At 36.6% G+C, this 16338-nt stretch overlaps 1 protein-coding gene across 1 annotated transcript in view; it reads left to right on the forward strand.

Annotated features, from left to right (window-relative positions):
• Positions 1 to 16338, forward strand: part of LOC136831009 (transient receptor potential channel pyrexia-like) — a 65698-nt gene that overhangs the window by 950 nt on the left and 48410 nt on the right. The window lies entirely within an intron of this gene.

The raw sequence follows: 16338 nt of genomic DNA on the forward strand, positions 1-16338 counted from the left end.
TCACGAAGTGATCAAGCACCTGGTTATTACACAAATAATAATAATACCAAAAAGTTACCTCACATCGACCAGATACTTGAAACCTCATAACAAAGAGTATTGACTGAATCACTAAAGGTACAATGATCCCATAAACTTACTTATCACTTGAGAAATTCAATGTAACTTTATCAAGTTATGGATGAGGCAACAATTATTAAGTTATATCCAGACTAGTGGAAAATGGGTATCTCTTCAATAAACACTATCTGTCTCTCTGGTTCTATTTTACCCAGATAAGTCTCAGGTGAACAAACAGATACATCACTTACCTTGTACACATTCATTAATGTCTCTATTTACTGGTGGTCAAAATGAAATGCTGTGTTTTAAAAAACTTTAAACAAACAGGTTTATTTCTAAGTTCAAAAGTTATATGCAAAGTTCGCAATCTCAAAAGATTTACTATTAATTGACAACAGTGCAAGATTTAAGTATTTCTTAATCAAGTTTAATTCACAAAACTTTAATTTATTAAGAAAGCAATTTGGCTAGGTAAGATTCAAACTATTAACTATCACTCAAGTGCCAAGTATATACCTGATTAATTAACACAAACATTCACCAAAATATTACTGACTGGAATCCACATAAACATTCTCCAAAATCTCAATAACAGGTAGGCACTAACAAAATGTTAGGAAATCACCAGCAAAACAGTAATTATAAAATTATAGTAATATGATAGCACATACATATAAGAATGCAATAAGCAAAAATGGAAATATACCAACCACCAAAAATGTGCCTAAAGATTATATCAATCTTTCACAAGAACACTTCTCTTTTGAAAAAGAAAAAGTTAAACTCACATCTTTCTAAAACTTTCCCATAGACAACACTGCCAAGTCACTAAGACTTATTCAAAATAATAATCCTCTTTTATGCAAATCTTCTTCACAATCCCGTGAATATGTTTATAAAATACAAAATCCACATTTATGTAAAGTACTGTATTTACAAATAATAAAATGAATTCCAGGAGCTTTCGAGAGCCTGCTCAGCTCCCTTCTTCAGCACATTTATGTAAAGTACTGTAAGCTGAAGAAGGGAGCTGAGCAGGTTCTCGAAAGCTCCTAGAATTCATTTTATTATTTGTAAATACAATACTTTACATAAATGTAGATTTTGTATTTTATAATCCTCTTTTACCTAGAATATCACTTTAACTCTTAACATTACAAAACTCAGTAATCACCACATTGCCTTTTGTAATTATTACACCATTACACGTTTTCCACAATACTTGGACATAACAACATTCCTGATCACCTTCTACAAAATTAACACACTCCTGAGGTGGGTTTTAACAGAGCTTTTACAAACAGTAAACTTTCAGTATCCCTTATATATATAATGGGATTATTGAGAGAGAGAGAGAGAGAGAGAGAGAGAGAGAGAGAGAGAGAAATGCTTATCTCAGGGACCCCTTTGGCTGACTCACTGTCTTTGGAACAGCGCTGCACTTATAACTCCAAAAAGCTCTTCCAGAATACATGATACATAGAGTATGCATACATCATACATACATACACAAGTATACACATGTATGAATACATACACAGCTGAGCTTCGAGGCCTTATCTCTTATCTATAACTGACATTTCCTGGGACACTCAATCCAGCTGAACAAACAGAAGGAAGTGCTTTTAGACCCAAAATTGGTTGGTTAACAGCATGTCAACTTCAAGTACCTCTCTCACTCATTCTCTCTTTTCCAGATTATGAAAAAGAATAAGCACAGACACAGCTAATAAAGATAGGTTAGACATACATGATGAATGTATAATAGGCAACTGGCCGATAACTGTCAACTCATCACGATCTTTTTGCCTAAGCGCGAGTTACTGGACACCTGTGTAAATATGGAAGCAATAAGATCTTACCATCTCTCTCTTCAGCAGCGCTAAAAATACGCTAGGAATTCGTCGTTCATAATACAATTCCATATATTAAACACAGGGAAAAGACATACCAAAGCATTGTAAGATTACATGATATACAATTTATCTGTAAGAAAAAGCATTTTAAAATCATATCTTCACAAAAAAATTATGAATCTGCAAGCAAAACATCAAAATTTCCACAGAGACATATAAACACTTGTAAAATGGTTATTATTACAACACCTTATAATATTCCTCCTATACGTTATATAATATATATATATATATATATATATATATATATATATATATATATATATATATATATATATATATATATATATATATATATATATATATATATATATATATATATATATATATACTACTTATCCAAACATTTCAGAAATATACAATTTTCACTAATGCATACATACTCTACACACACATACTATATTACATATATATATATATATATATATATATATATATATATATATATATATATATATATATATAAATTATATATATATAGGTATATATATATAGTATGTTTGTGTGTACAATATGTATGCATTAGCGATTAGCGAAAAATGTATATTTCTGAAATGTTTGCAAAAAGTAGCATTGGAGAGAGGGAGACAAGAGGAAGTTAGAAGGAAAGTGTGCAGGTAGGATGGAAGGATTTTCAAGGTAAGATGAGTGCCTGGGTAGCATTCTGAAAAGCAAGAGCAACTGGGGTTGTGGAAGTTGTCTCAGCGAGTGACTGATGTCTTTATTTCCTATGTAACCACCCCTATTTATGAAAGAAACAACTAATTGTACATATATATATATATATATATATATATATATATATATATATATATATATATATATATATATATATATATATCTACAATTTAAAAAAATATATTACGAAAGCAAATGAACAGACAAATAGTGGCAATTATTACACAATGAGGAGTAGACATTGGAATTTTTTTTGCCTCATTTAATGCACCTCTATATGGGTACAGGTACCATTAGTTGCACGAAGCACATCAAGGCGGTACTCGATTTCTTGCCTTGTTTGGTGTGGCATAGCCTCATCAGTGGTGTCAATGGCATCAGTGAATTCTTTTGCTTGAAATCGGTGATGTCCCGTATCTTTGTTCGATACACAATATCTTTTAACATAACCCCATAGAAAGAAGTCCAGGAGTGTGATATCTGGTGAAGAAGGTGGCCATGGAATTGGGCCATCCCTTCCAATCTGCCGATCTGGAAATGTTAGATTTAGGAACCCACGAACATGCAGTCCCCAGTGTGGTGGTATATCATCTTGCTGGAAAATGATGGTTGGTTGAATGTCATATAGTTGTGGCACCACATATTCAGTCAAAAGGTCAAGGTAAACATCTACAGTAATTGATGTCTCATTGAAGAAATTTGGACCAATGATTCAACTGCACATGATCCCAGACAACATATTCACCTTTGGACTATCTCGGTGAAGTTCCTTAGTCGCGTGGGGATGTTCTGATCCCCAGATTCTAAAATTATGTGTGTTCAGTTTCCATGAACATGAAAGGTTGCCTCATCACTAAAACAAACTCGGCGGAGAAACATTTCCTCCACAGAAATTCGTTCCAGCATGTTAACTGCAAACTCTTTTTGTCTTGGTGTATCATTTGCCTCAAGTGCCAGTATAAGTTTCACTTGTAAGCATACAATTGCAAGTTCTTGTGTAGGACTTTGTGCACTGTTGAACGTGGTAGCTGTAAGTGTCTGGCAGCTGTATGGATGGACTTTGTACAAGAACGATCAAAGGCTTGTCTTACACGATCAATGTTTTCCTCAGGTGTTCTTGGTCATCCACTCCTCCGTTTATCGAACACTGTCACTGCCTCCATAAATTTCTTGTGCCATGCACAAATTGACAGACATAATGGTGGATATCTTCCATACTTAGTTCTGTAGTTTCACTGAGTCTGCGTACCCGATTTTGTTTCAATAAACCATGGCACACCTTGTGCCTTTTCTTGAGTAGTAGCCATTTTTTAGGGTTCATTTAACAATACCTTTTTCATCAAAGGGGTACCTGAAATACACAAATGCAATGTGATTAAGAACTTTGATAACTGCTGAGTACACAGAACAAATCTGATTAAATTGTAAAGAGACTTTATGAACACCCTGTCTATATAAATTTATATATATATATATATATATATATATATATATATATATATATATATATATATATATAAATATTATATATATATATATATATGTGTGTGTGTGTGTGTGTGTGTGTGTGTGTGTGTGTGCGTGCGCCTAATTCAGAAGTTTTGTTTTTCTGACTGGATGACTTGTAAGGAAATTTAACCATGACAGTTATTGCTGACATCATAGTTAAGCCGCTGAATTGTGGATGAGCCCCTATGCAGAAAATTTCCATAACATTAGCTGCTTCATACACATACACAAACAAAGAAGCCTTACCAGTACCACGTCAAGCCCCAACACATACTTGGCCATTCCCCTCTTACTTGCACGTAGTCTTGCACTCATGGACATTAATATCTTCCCTAATTACTCATTCTTTTCACAGCTCTATCGACCACCATTCTTGCTACATGACCAAACCATCTGAAAATAATGATTTGTCTTTTCACCTAACCTAACCATTTCTACCTATTCTCACTTTTCTAACCCAATTCTGTTGTTTTACTGCAACATATGGTCTACAAACTATTCATTTCTACAACTTCAATCCTTTCTTTTTAATTTTCATTAGACATCCATACTTCACATTCAATGATGTTTAGTTTCTTTTGGTAACCCGAGTCTCTTCCAAATCTCCTCTCATCTTACCGTAATTTGCTTTCAAATACCATACATATGTGAGACAACCGCTTCCATTCTCTCACCATCAATGGTTACCTTCATTGCTCCATTTTCTGGCTCACGCTTACCCCAGCCTTTCTCCTCTTGCAAATAATTTTAAGGTTTTCACTGATTTCCTCAGTTTCTCTTCAATATCCACCCCCCGCCCCCCTCTCCGTAGGGGGTTAGTGCCGTCAGTGCACCTCATGGGGTGCAATGTGGGCGTCACTAAAGGTTCTTTGAAGCGTCCTTTCGGCCGCTAGCTGCAACCCTTTTCATTTCTTTTACTGTACCGCCATTCATATTATCCTTCTTCCATCTTGCTATCCACCCTCTCCTAACAATCATTTTGTAGTGCAACTGCGAGGTTTACCTCCTGTTACACCTTTCAAACCTACCTACTCTCAATTTTTTTTCCAGCGCTGAATGACCTCATAGGTCCCAGAGCTTGGCCTTTGGCCTAAACTCTATATTCCATTCCATTCCTTCAGTATCCCCAATTAACAGTGTATCATCAGAAACCATCAGCTATTCATTCAGCACTCCACTCTGGACCAGTGTCCTCAAATCTATATCTAATGTCTTTTCAGTGAGTCACTTCAGTCCATCCATAAATAGGCCTATATCAAACATCCAAAGGAGGCATAACTGATCCACTCTAACAACACTTTCATTACAAGAACTATCACTTTCCCTTAAAAATAATCCTCTACACCAAGCATTGTCAACAACCTTCACCATTTATATTACATGCTATTTCTAGTCTTTGAATTAAGAAGAATTCTCGAATATTAAACATATCTTGTACATACACACACACACACAAACATGCACATCTATGTATATGTATATTTGAAATTGTAATAACCACAACGCCCTCTTAACTTTTGGAATTATTCACACTTTCTGGATACTCTTGTCAGAATCAGAAATGCTGATAGGGCACTGTAGTTATTACAATTACATAGTAACTGGTAAAAAGTGACCAGTAGATTATATATGTGTGTATATTATATTATATAATTATATATATATATATATATATATATATATATATATATATATATATATATATATATATATATAGAGAGAGAGAGAGAGAGAGAGAGAGAGAGAGAGAGAGAGAGAGAGAGAGAGAGAATGAACTTTGGCGTGTTATATTCAGACTAAATAAATATATAACTAAGGAAGCTCGCGTAAGAAAACTACACAGTTGGAATCTGTATTTCAATTGTTACCCTACATATCTCTTCAAGTGAGCTAACGGAAATATTTGGCAGCATGAGGCTTTACATACAAAGAAGAAAGCGGGAAAGAAATCAGTTACAAGGATTAAAATGGAATCACTAAAAGAATTAAGTGATCCCAAGGGTTACGAGTGTCATAGATCGGTCACTCACCAGGAAGCTTCATTTTAACTTTGTCATCTGGAGGCAGATTCAGGTGTCTTGTGCTGTTAGGGTAGGTCAAAGGATGTTCTCATTCTCTTAAATCCCTGCCATCTGGCCTGCAGATAAGTTAATTTCTTTTGTTTTACTAACAAAAAGTCAGAGATATGCAGTCAATGTGCCTCGCTCTCGAACTTCTCAGTTCCAGAAATCCTTTATTCCTCACACCGTTGGACTGTGGAACAGTTTTCCTGAGGATGGTGTGCAACTAGAACCTCAAAAGTTCAAGCGAAGATGCAGCAGTGCATTACTATCCTAAAGCAGTTCTCCTTGTGTTTTATAATCTACTTAAATTTTTATCTATTTATTTGTTAATGTGTTATTTTTTTGTCTTTTCTGATAACTGATCTCCTTCTGTTACTTCTTTCAAATGAACATCATAATTTTTGGAAGCTTGAATTTCAAGTCAATGGCCCCTGTGGGCTTGTTCCATGTGAATAGGCTTTATCTTCTGAATAATAATAATAAAAAAAACTGATGCAATGTTAATAGTCTCCTACATGGTGAAAACGTGCAAAGGTTTCTTGCGTGTATTTGACAGATTTCCTGTTCCAATAAAGCTGTATACAAATTTTAACTGGTCGAAATTTCCATTAAAAGAGAAAGTATTGTTGCTCACTCGCAGTTTGATGTGAGTTTTATTTAAACTATTGGAAAGCGGTCCTAAAGTAGTTTTAGTTTTCGGGAAAGTAAATTCCAAAAGAGGGTCCTCTAAGATTTCTCCTCCGAAAAGCGGAACCATTGTAGGACCGTTTTCCGACAGTTTTAAAGAAAACTATAAAATTAATGAAACTATGTGTTAGCAACATTTTTGCTTTTAACGAGATTTCTCCAACAAAAATTTTGATGCAGCATGTGAAACCTCCCCACCCCGCTCCTTGCAAATTTGCGACAGAAATACCAACGAAATAAAACCCCTAACATAGCAAGGGATTCTCTACGTAGAAGATATCTGGTTCCTAACACTGAAATCAGTTCCGAATGGAAGCTGGAAGGTAGGGTACCATTCTTGGACATACTAATACTGAGAGATGTCGATGAATATAATTTCGCAGCGGAGAAAAACCGACGTTCTCAATGTTCATGTACTCGTTTGACGAGATGCCTTGACAGTAATATGAAAATGAGAAAGACTCATGCAATGTTCTGCTGAGAGCACCTCGTTTTAGTTCCCAGAAATCCCCAAACGCAGAATTTAACATCACTTGTTAAAACCTCTCTTAACTGTTTCGCCCAAAATTCACAATTTATCTAGCGATTAACAAGGCTAATAAAATCATTAGCAATAAAAAGAAGTAAAAATGCGCCGAAGTTTCTTCTGTGCAGCGTATAATCAAGGTCACAGAAATTAGATAAGTCTTTCGGTGGTCTCGGTATAGTGCTGTATGAGCCGCGGGGCCCATGAAACTTTAACCACGGTCCGGTGGTGGCATGTCCTATATCGTTGCCGGACGTACGATTATGGCTAACTTTAACCTTAACTAAAATAAAATCTACGGAGGCAAGAGGGCTGCAATTTGGTATGTCTGATGATTGGAAGGTGGATGATCAACATACCAATTTGCAGCCCTCTAGCCTCAGTAGTTTTTAAGACCTGAGGGAGGACGGACAGACAAAGCCAGCACAATAGTTTTCTTCTACAGAAAACTAAAAGTATTACCATATTCAGAAGGTATAAAAAAGGCCAATAAACATATCAGCGAGAATAATGCCATCATTCTCAGCTATTTCAAGACCATCGGAACTGCCCAAATCCAACGTACAACAATGAGGATTTATCATGGAGTATTTACAGCACCCCCCTTAGAGAATTCCAGGTCGAATAAACAAGCCTGAGCTGCTTGCTTGTTGCCTCGCCATTCACTGGAACAGAAAATTTGTCACATACACGCAAGAAACCTCTATAGTTTCCAACCGCACGACTCTGTCTAAAAGCTCCTGCCCTACTTACAGAACATAGGAGCAGCAGTTATCGATAAAAATAAACCTTGAATTTAACCGCAGCCCCGTGGAAAGGGGATTTAGTGGATGATATCCACCATTAGGAACACAGGAAACTAGAATCGTCCACCCAATGAGTCCCAGCGGTAACAGGAAGCTTTCCGGTGACTCTCAATCAGCCTTTCCTTCTCAACGAATCTCCCACCCCTTGGGACCAATTGCATTTTGTTTTACTCCATTTTAATCATGGTAACTGATTCCTTCCAAACAGTTTTGGATGCAAACCTGCGTACTGTCAAATATTTCCATTAGCTCACGTGATTGTATTTTGACATCTGAAATATGGTGCAATTTTCATAAGTGTGCTTTTCCTACATGATGACCTTCAGTTCTTAGCAAGAATTTTGAGGATGAGTTTGCTAGGCCTTTGCCTTTTTAGTTTTCTGTAAAACAAAACTATCGTGCCGGCTTTGCCTGTCCGTCCGCACTTTTTCTGTCCGCCCTCAGATCTTCAAAACTACTGAGGCTAGAGAGCTGTAAATTGGTATGTTGATCATCCACCCTCCAATTATCACACATACCAAATTGCAGCCCTCTAGCCTCAGTCGTTTTAATTTTATTTAGGGTTAATGTTAGCCACGGATCTTGCGTCTGGCACCGCACCGCTAAAGGTGCCAGCCGCCGACGAATCTTTACTTGACCGCATCTGGGAAGCAACTGAGCGTCTAAGCGTTGCCCGGTCGTGGACGAGAATTTAACTGCAGCACATCGAGTTTCATATACAGCATTGTACGCCGTACAGACAACTCGATTGCGCCGAAGAAACTCGGCGTTTCCAAAATCGATTAACCATGACACACATAATTCAGTGGTCAGATGAACAGAGACGACCAATTTTTTAGTGAGTGGGTTGAAGTTGTTGCTCACCCTCAATCTCCCCTGACCGGGAGATCCATCTCCACAAGATTAATAGAGCAAAAACGATGAGTAAGATCTGGTTCAGAGAGCTGGTTCGTACATATATGAGATACTGGTCACAAAGACTGGTCATATAAACTGGACAGAGGCTGATCTATTTTTGAAAAGTAACTGATAGTCCAAAAGGGAGATTCGGGAATTTGCCATCATCAGTCAAACTGAGAGCATGAGGTTGTCATAAAGACACTGGAAATCGGATTTCACAGACGAATTAATCTTAAGACCCCTTCTCACATGGGTACATCGGCGGATACGCCCACCAGACTCGATACAGGTGGAAGTTAACGAGGGCTAAAAACAACCAAAGATAGATGGTCACCTTTCATCACAGGAATACTTCCATTTCCAATCCCACCTATATCGTCATTCCTTACCTGGATCTTCCATACAAACACTCTTGCCACTGACTAACTGTTTACGTTCACCAGTGATCTAAATTGAAGTATTAACAATCAAAATATATGATTTTTTCGTGGTAATAGTACTTTCATGACCCTTTCAGCTGTACAACATACATACATACATGCATACATACATATATGTATAACTGATTCACGAAGATATGGAACGTGATGAATGTATAATTAAAGGTAAATGCCACGAAAGAAAAATAAAACAACGGAGCGGTTGCTAGGCCTTTCGGCACAAGGTCCTTTACTAGCTGACTGCTAGTAAAGGCCTGTGTCGAAAGGCCTATGAACCACTCCGCTGTTTCACTTTTCTTTATTTGTCATAGTTATCATTGACATGAGAGAAGAATAACTATAAAATCGTAATAACAGTAATGCGTGATAATAAAAGAGTGAAGAGGCAATGCCTCAACACCAAGTGCATGACTCTTTTGACCCCTGAAAGGTTGAAAAAAAAGTTAAGTATACCTTAGTTTAACCAGACCACTGAGCTGATTAACAGTTCTCCTAGGGGTGGCCCGAAGGATTGGACTCATTATACGTGGCTAAGAACTAACTGGTTACCTAGCAACGGGACCTACGGCTTATTGTGGAAGCCGAACCACATTATACCGAGAAATGAATTTCCATCACCAGAAGTAAATTCCTCTAATTCTTCATTGGCCGGTCGGAGACTCGAAATCGGGCCCAGCAGAGTGCTAGCCGAGAACTCTACCGACTCGTCCAACGAGAACTAACGAAAGGTTGAAGCAAACAGTGTGTGAAAGGTGTCTGACAGCCCTATATAATTAAGTATATATATATATATATATATATATATATATATATATATATATATATATATATATATATATATATGCATGTGTATATATATTTATATATATATATATATATTAAATTTAAATATATGTTTATACAGTATACATATATTTTTATGTAAATTAATAAAATTATATATATATATATATATATATATATATATATATATATATATATATATATATATATATATATACATATACATATACATATATATTAAAATTCCTTAGAGTCGCCACCACAAACTTCAAAGTTAGTGCTCGGTTCAAAATGTTCTAAATTACTGTTGCCTTGAATTATAATGGAGCTGAATTTGATAACTCCTTTCTGTTCTTTGTACAAAGAAAGACCAGGAATTTTTTATCCCTCTGCCTCTGTCCTATTTTCGTTCATTTGAATTCACAAACTTACAAACAAACACACAAGAAGTATTCTAAGTGGGCATACCAAACGTGTACGCGCTAAAGAAGTATTCAAAAACATACAATTAATCAAACGAAATACTCTGTGCACACATACGCAATTGACAAACATACAAGCACAGACCCACAAACGAAATGAAACTGTACAGAACGCGCGCATGCAAAGTAGAAGTCTACAATTTCACCCAATAAGAGATTCTCCCCACGCGCACTCCAGCAAACTTCACTAAAAGACAGCCACGTGTTTCTGCTTAAAACGAAAAAGCTAAGCACGCAACCATGTTAAAGATAAACTGTACACGCACAATCACTCTCACACACACACACATGTAAATAAAAAAAAAACTACAGGCACGAAAAAATAAATAGAAACGCCCTCACAATAATCATAGCCAAGCTTTGGATTCCTCTTCCTGCTTCTTCCGTGTTCCCAGTCTTATCTTTTACAAGTAGGTTCTGTCTTTTTCGGAATTACAATATGAACTACCATATAAAAAGGAAATCAAGAGAATATGACAGCGTTCATTGCTCTCTCTCTCTCTCTCTCTCTCTCTCTCTCTCTCTCTCTCTCTCTCTCTTGCGTATACACGCACACACATACATACATACACACACACACATACATACATACATACATACATACATACATACATACATACATACATACACACGCATATATATATATATATATATATATATATATATATATATATATATATATATATATATATAATATATATATAAATTTACACACGTGAATTTTTGTCACATACGCGGTGACATTTTTTATTCACAAAAATATCGTTTATTATCCAGTCCACTATACCTCGGAAGTAATTTACCCCCAAGTCACCAGTGGGATTCGAACCGCTGCCCGATTTAGAAACGATGAAAAGTACAGTGACTTTGGACCATCGAGCCATTAAGCTAGATACAGATAAACAGATAGATATAGATATATATGAAAGCATGTGTGTGTCTGGGAATGGACACTGCAGGAGTGCAGAAGCAGTGTCTAAAAGCAAAAGGTCTGCAGCAGCTAGGGTGAGCAAACACAAGGTAGCCTACAGTAAAGCCACGACGTCATGATTGCAAACAGTGTGACCACTGCAGGTTATGCGAGTCTCGCCAATGTCGCCCGGTCGTTCGGTTCATGAAGCCAACAAAAACTTTTTTTTTTTTTTTTTTGCGTTTCCAAGAAAATGATGTCAAGGAGGGAAGGATGATGAAGCAAAATCTGATTCAGCGTTTGCATTTGCGTTAAAAATACGGGTATTAAGAAATTTATGCATACTCTTTACAATATGCGAGGATCAATAATGTAAATTCGATATATCTGTGCGCGTGTAATATAACGTATATAATATATCTTCAGTTGTAAGTCATCAGCAGGGTCATAATAATAAGATGGAATTTATGCTCAGGATGTTGCTGCACTTGCTCGGAGTTCATCCTTGAATGCCCAATTAAATGTTGAGTGTGGCAATCACTATTGTCGTTCCTTTTTTAGGACGACTTATTATTCGGAAAAAGGCTGACTGTGTGTGTGTGTGTGTGTGTGTGTGGAGGCGGGGGGGGGGAGAGTGGGGATGGGGTGTTCAAGACCTCGTTCGTTCAGGCTTGTACAACAAACCATACTAGCATAACCCTCTTTGCTTTGCCTGTTCGGACAAGCCAGCCCTGCTGCTGGGTGGGTTATCCGGATGCCGTCTTAAAAAGGCAACGCAGTTGGTTAGGCACTGGCCGAAAGTGACCTGTCACCGAACAGTGTAACTGTCAACTGCTCCCTTGCTGCTGTTATTTGCTGCTGCTAATATTTCTATCAAAGAGTATAGAGAAGTAAAGAGTGGACAGTCGCGCGAGTCCTTATAGGAAAATTGTGACGGCGGGACTGGTGGCGCCCTCCGACGGTGAGCGCGTAAACTGCGATAGCATTTGTTTGTGCTGGCATACACCACACTAATGTTTAAGACGAATGTTAGCACTTTTGTGGGTTGTAACACTATCTTCTGATCTTTTATTATTATTTTTATAGCAACGCATTAATCTGGATTGATTATTTAAATATTCTATTGGAAAAAATGAGTAAATACATACAGCTTATCCTCTCTTTATCTATAACTACTGGTGCTAAACCAGGTTTCATTCAAAAGGTTGAAAATTATGGATGAAAGTAAATATATAAATAAATAAATAAATAAATAAATTTATAAGATATATCAGGCCAAACTATAAACAAACTCCTCCTTTGAAAATTGATATCTTTATTTTATCATGCTAAAATTGATATCTTTATTTTATTATACTGTACTGGGGCCGGATACACTAATATTTACGATGGTGTAAAGTTAAGTTTTTGTTCGTTACGTTACATTTTTAGGTTCTTTAAGGTTTTTCTCAACATTACATAGTAACATACCAGATCGTAATAAACTTTTTTTTCAAACTTTTTTCTGCGACTATTGACAAATACAAATATGTTTCTAACCATATTATACAGAAATCAAATGGAAAATAGGAATATTATCACAAGGAAAGCAAAAAACAAAAAAAAATGAGGATACAAACACCATCGTAACTTAAGACATCGCAAGTATGTTTTGTACATCTGGGCCCTACACTGCAAGGATACATTTTCAGTATTACAGATGACTGAACTTCATAAGTTTTCGGTTCTTTCGACCTGCAACTAAAAGACTTTTGTTTGCATCTTTTAAAGTGTGATGAAGGCGGATACGTATAAAGAGGCTGACAGTGAACAACCTGCAGTTGCACACACAACAAGCTAAAAACTTTCCCAGCATCTTCTCCTCTCCTCCTAGCTTATGTTTGCACACACAACAAGCTAAAAACTTTCCCAGCATCTTCTCCTCCTAGCTCGTCACAAGTCTGTAGTGAACTCTGCTTATGTTTGCACACACAACAAGCTAAAAACTTTCCCAGCATCTTCTCCTCCTAGCTCGTCACAAGTCTGTAGTGAACTCTGCTTATGTTTGCACACACAACAAGCTAAAAACTTTCCCAGCATCTTCTCCTCCTAGCTCGTCACAAGTCTGTAGTGAACTCTGCTTATGTAGTAATGTCAGAAACCATCTTCCTATACTCGTTTTCCTACTGAGTAATCATGCCGTAAGGATTGTACTTGGCACAATTAGCTCCTCTCCTAGTGTGTTACCGTAAGTCTTCTTGGAAATGAAAACATGAACAGGGTTGTCTGGATCAAGATTACTTTGAACCTTTGTCCTGCATTCTCTACAAACCTTGTGACGAATCTTACGCACAATGAAACCTGTGATATATGTTAACACACTGCATTCCCCGAGTGGTAGGTCTCCCCCAGGGAGGGTCATTACTGACTATACTGATACAGGTATTGGCAGAGAAGAATATAGGGACCTGAAGTCCCTATATCATTCAGAGTTACCAAGAAGGTATCAATGTCTTCTTGGCAGTTAGCACTAGCACTTGGAACCATAATAGCATCCAGCATGACGTGGCATAATGCACTCCTGAACTGACATGCATCTGGGTTGTCCCTGTGCCCACCTTTCCCCCGAATTATTGAAAATAAATTCTCCAAACAATCTTGATTGAGTCTGTTGGTTAATAGGTAAGAAAGCTTGTACTTTGAATGTAACTCATCCCACAACTTTAACAGACCTTTGATTGCCATCTGCCATCCAGAGAGGCAAGGCAGCTTTCGTGGACCAAGTGATTTGATATCATCCAACCATGTGAGGCAGTTAACTAGAGATTCCTTGTGACCTGATTTCAGACTCATGGTATGTCGCATTTTTGCATTACTGGTGCGAGTTCCACTATTGAAACAGTTGAACGATTGGTCCATCTTCTCAACAAAGTCTGTGTACTCTTAAATCAACACAATACGTTCCTCATCATGACCATTTGACAGTTTGTGAAAGGGTGTCATATCAACCAAATTAACTAATTAAATATATATTAATTAAATAATTTAAACAAACTTTTACTTAGCACAGGAGCAGAAGAAGAAGAATAATGTAACAATGCAAGAAAGAAGACAACGAAAGAAGAGACAAGAAAGAAGAATCAAGAAAGAAGAAATCTAAGCGATTATAACGCTGAGTTTCCGTGGAAACCCAATTAAACACACACTGCTATATGAAATAGCTTGAGCAGTAAGAGAATGCCTGATTCGCTACAAAAACAACTCGGTAACCACTGCAGTGTCTAGATAAAACATGGTCAATGAAACAACCAAAGCAGAGTTTAGAGTACAGTAAACTCTTTGGTCAAAGGAACAACAAGAGAATAACCATCAACATATCTCATAATTTCGTTAGTGTAAATTTAGTTTTGATAAAATGTGACTGAAAACATATCACTCACCTTTTCTTGTCTTTGGGGAATCGAAAAAATTATAACTCAGGCCTTTTCTTTCCTGAATTACGGCAATTAACTGCAGCACAGAACTGTGTCCCTGTCATGTTGTTGAAATCTTCCAACTCCAATGACGCGCCCACCGGTAAAGGCGCCACCGTCGCCCGCAGTTATAAAAGGGAGGCAGGAGTGTCCTCACTTTACTTCTCTAGACTCTTTGCTTCCAGTACCAGCAGAGCAGCTAGTACTTGTAAGTTACGCCGTTCACCTCTTCAACAAAGGGTGCTGGGATTGATTCTCGAACGAGCCTATAAGCTTTAAGCGTTATTCCTGAAATTTCTTTGGAACCTGTTGGCCTACCCTGGGAAATCATAAATCTGGTCGGCTGTAGTGGGTAGCAAATAAGTTGATGGAGAGCATGGTACTAACAACTTCATAAAAAAAGTCTTGGCGAGAACAAAATGCTGATACCATTGGGTATTCCCCTTCCAGATTTATATATATATATATATATATATATATATATATATATATATATATATATATATATATATATATATATATATATATATATAAAAGTAAAGTAAGTATATCTTAGTTTAACCAGACCACTGAGCTGATTAACAGCTCTCCTAGGGCTGGCCCGAAGGATTAGGTTTATTTTTACGTGGCTAAGAACCAATTGGTTACCTAGCAACGGGACCTACAGCTTATTGTGGAATCCGAACCACATTATAGCGAGAAATTAATTTCTATCACCAGAAACAAATTCCTCTTGTTCTTCACTGGCCGCTCGGAGATTCGAACTCACGACCAACAGAGTGGTAGTTGAGAACGGAAGCCGCTCACCCAGCAAGGAACTATATATATATATATATATATATATATATATATATATATATATATATATATATATATATATATATATATATATATATATATATATATATATAATATATATATATATATAAATAAAAATTTATATATATATTATATATATATATATATATATATATATATATATATATATATATATATATATTAACCAAAAAGATCACATAGCTATTAATCAATAGAGAAAAAGAAAACTGAGGAATGCTAAGAGCTACACAGGAATGGACGTCTGCGGTGACCACCAACTTGTCACTATTACACTAAAACAGTG

This window comes from Macrobrachium rosenbergii, chromosome 48 (genome assembly GCF_040412425.1).
Source record: "Macrobrachium rosenbergii isolate ZJJX-2024 chromosome 48, ASM4041242v1, whole genome shotgun sequence".
NCBI lineage: Eukaryota > Metazoa > Arthropoda > Malacostraca > Decapoda > Palaemonidae > Macrobrachium > Macrobrachium rosenbergii.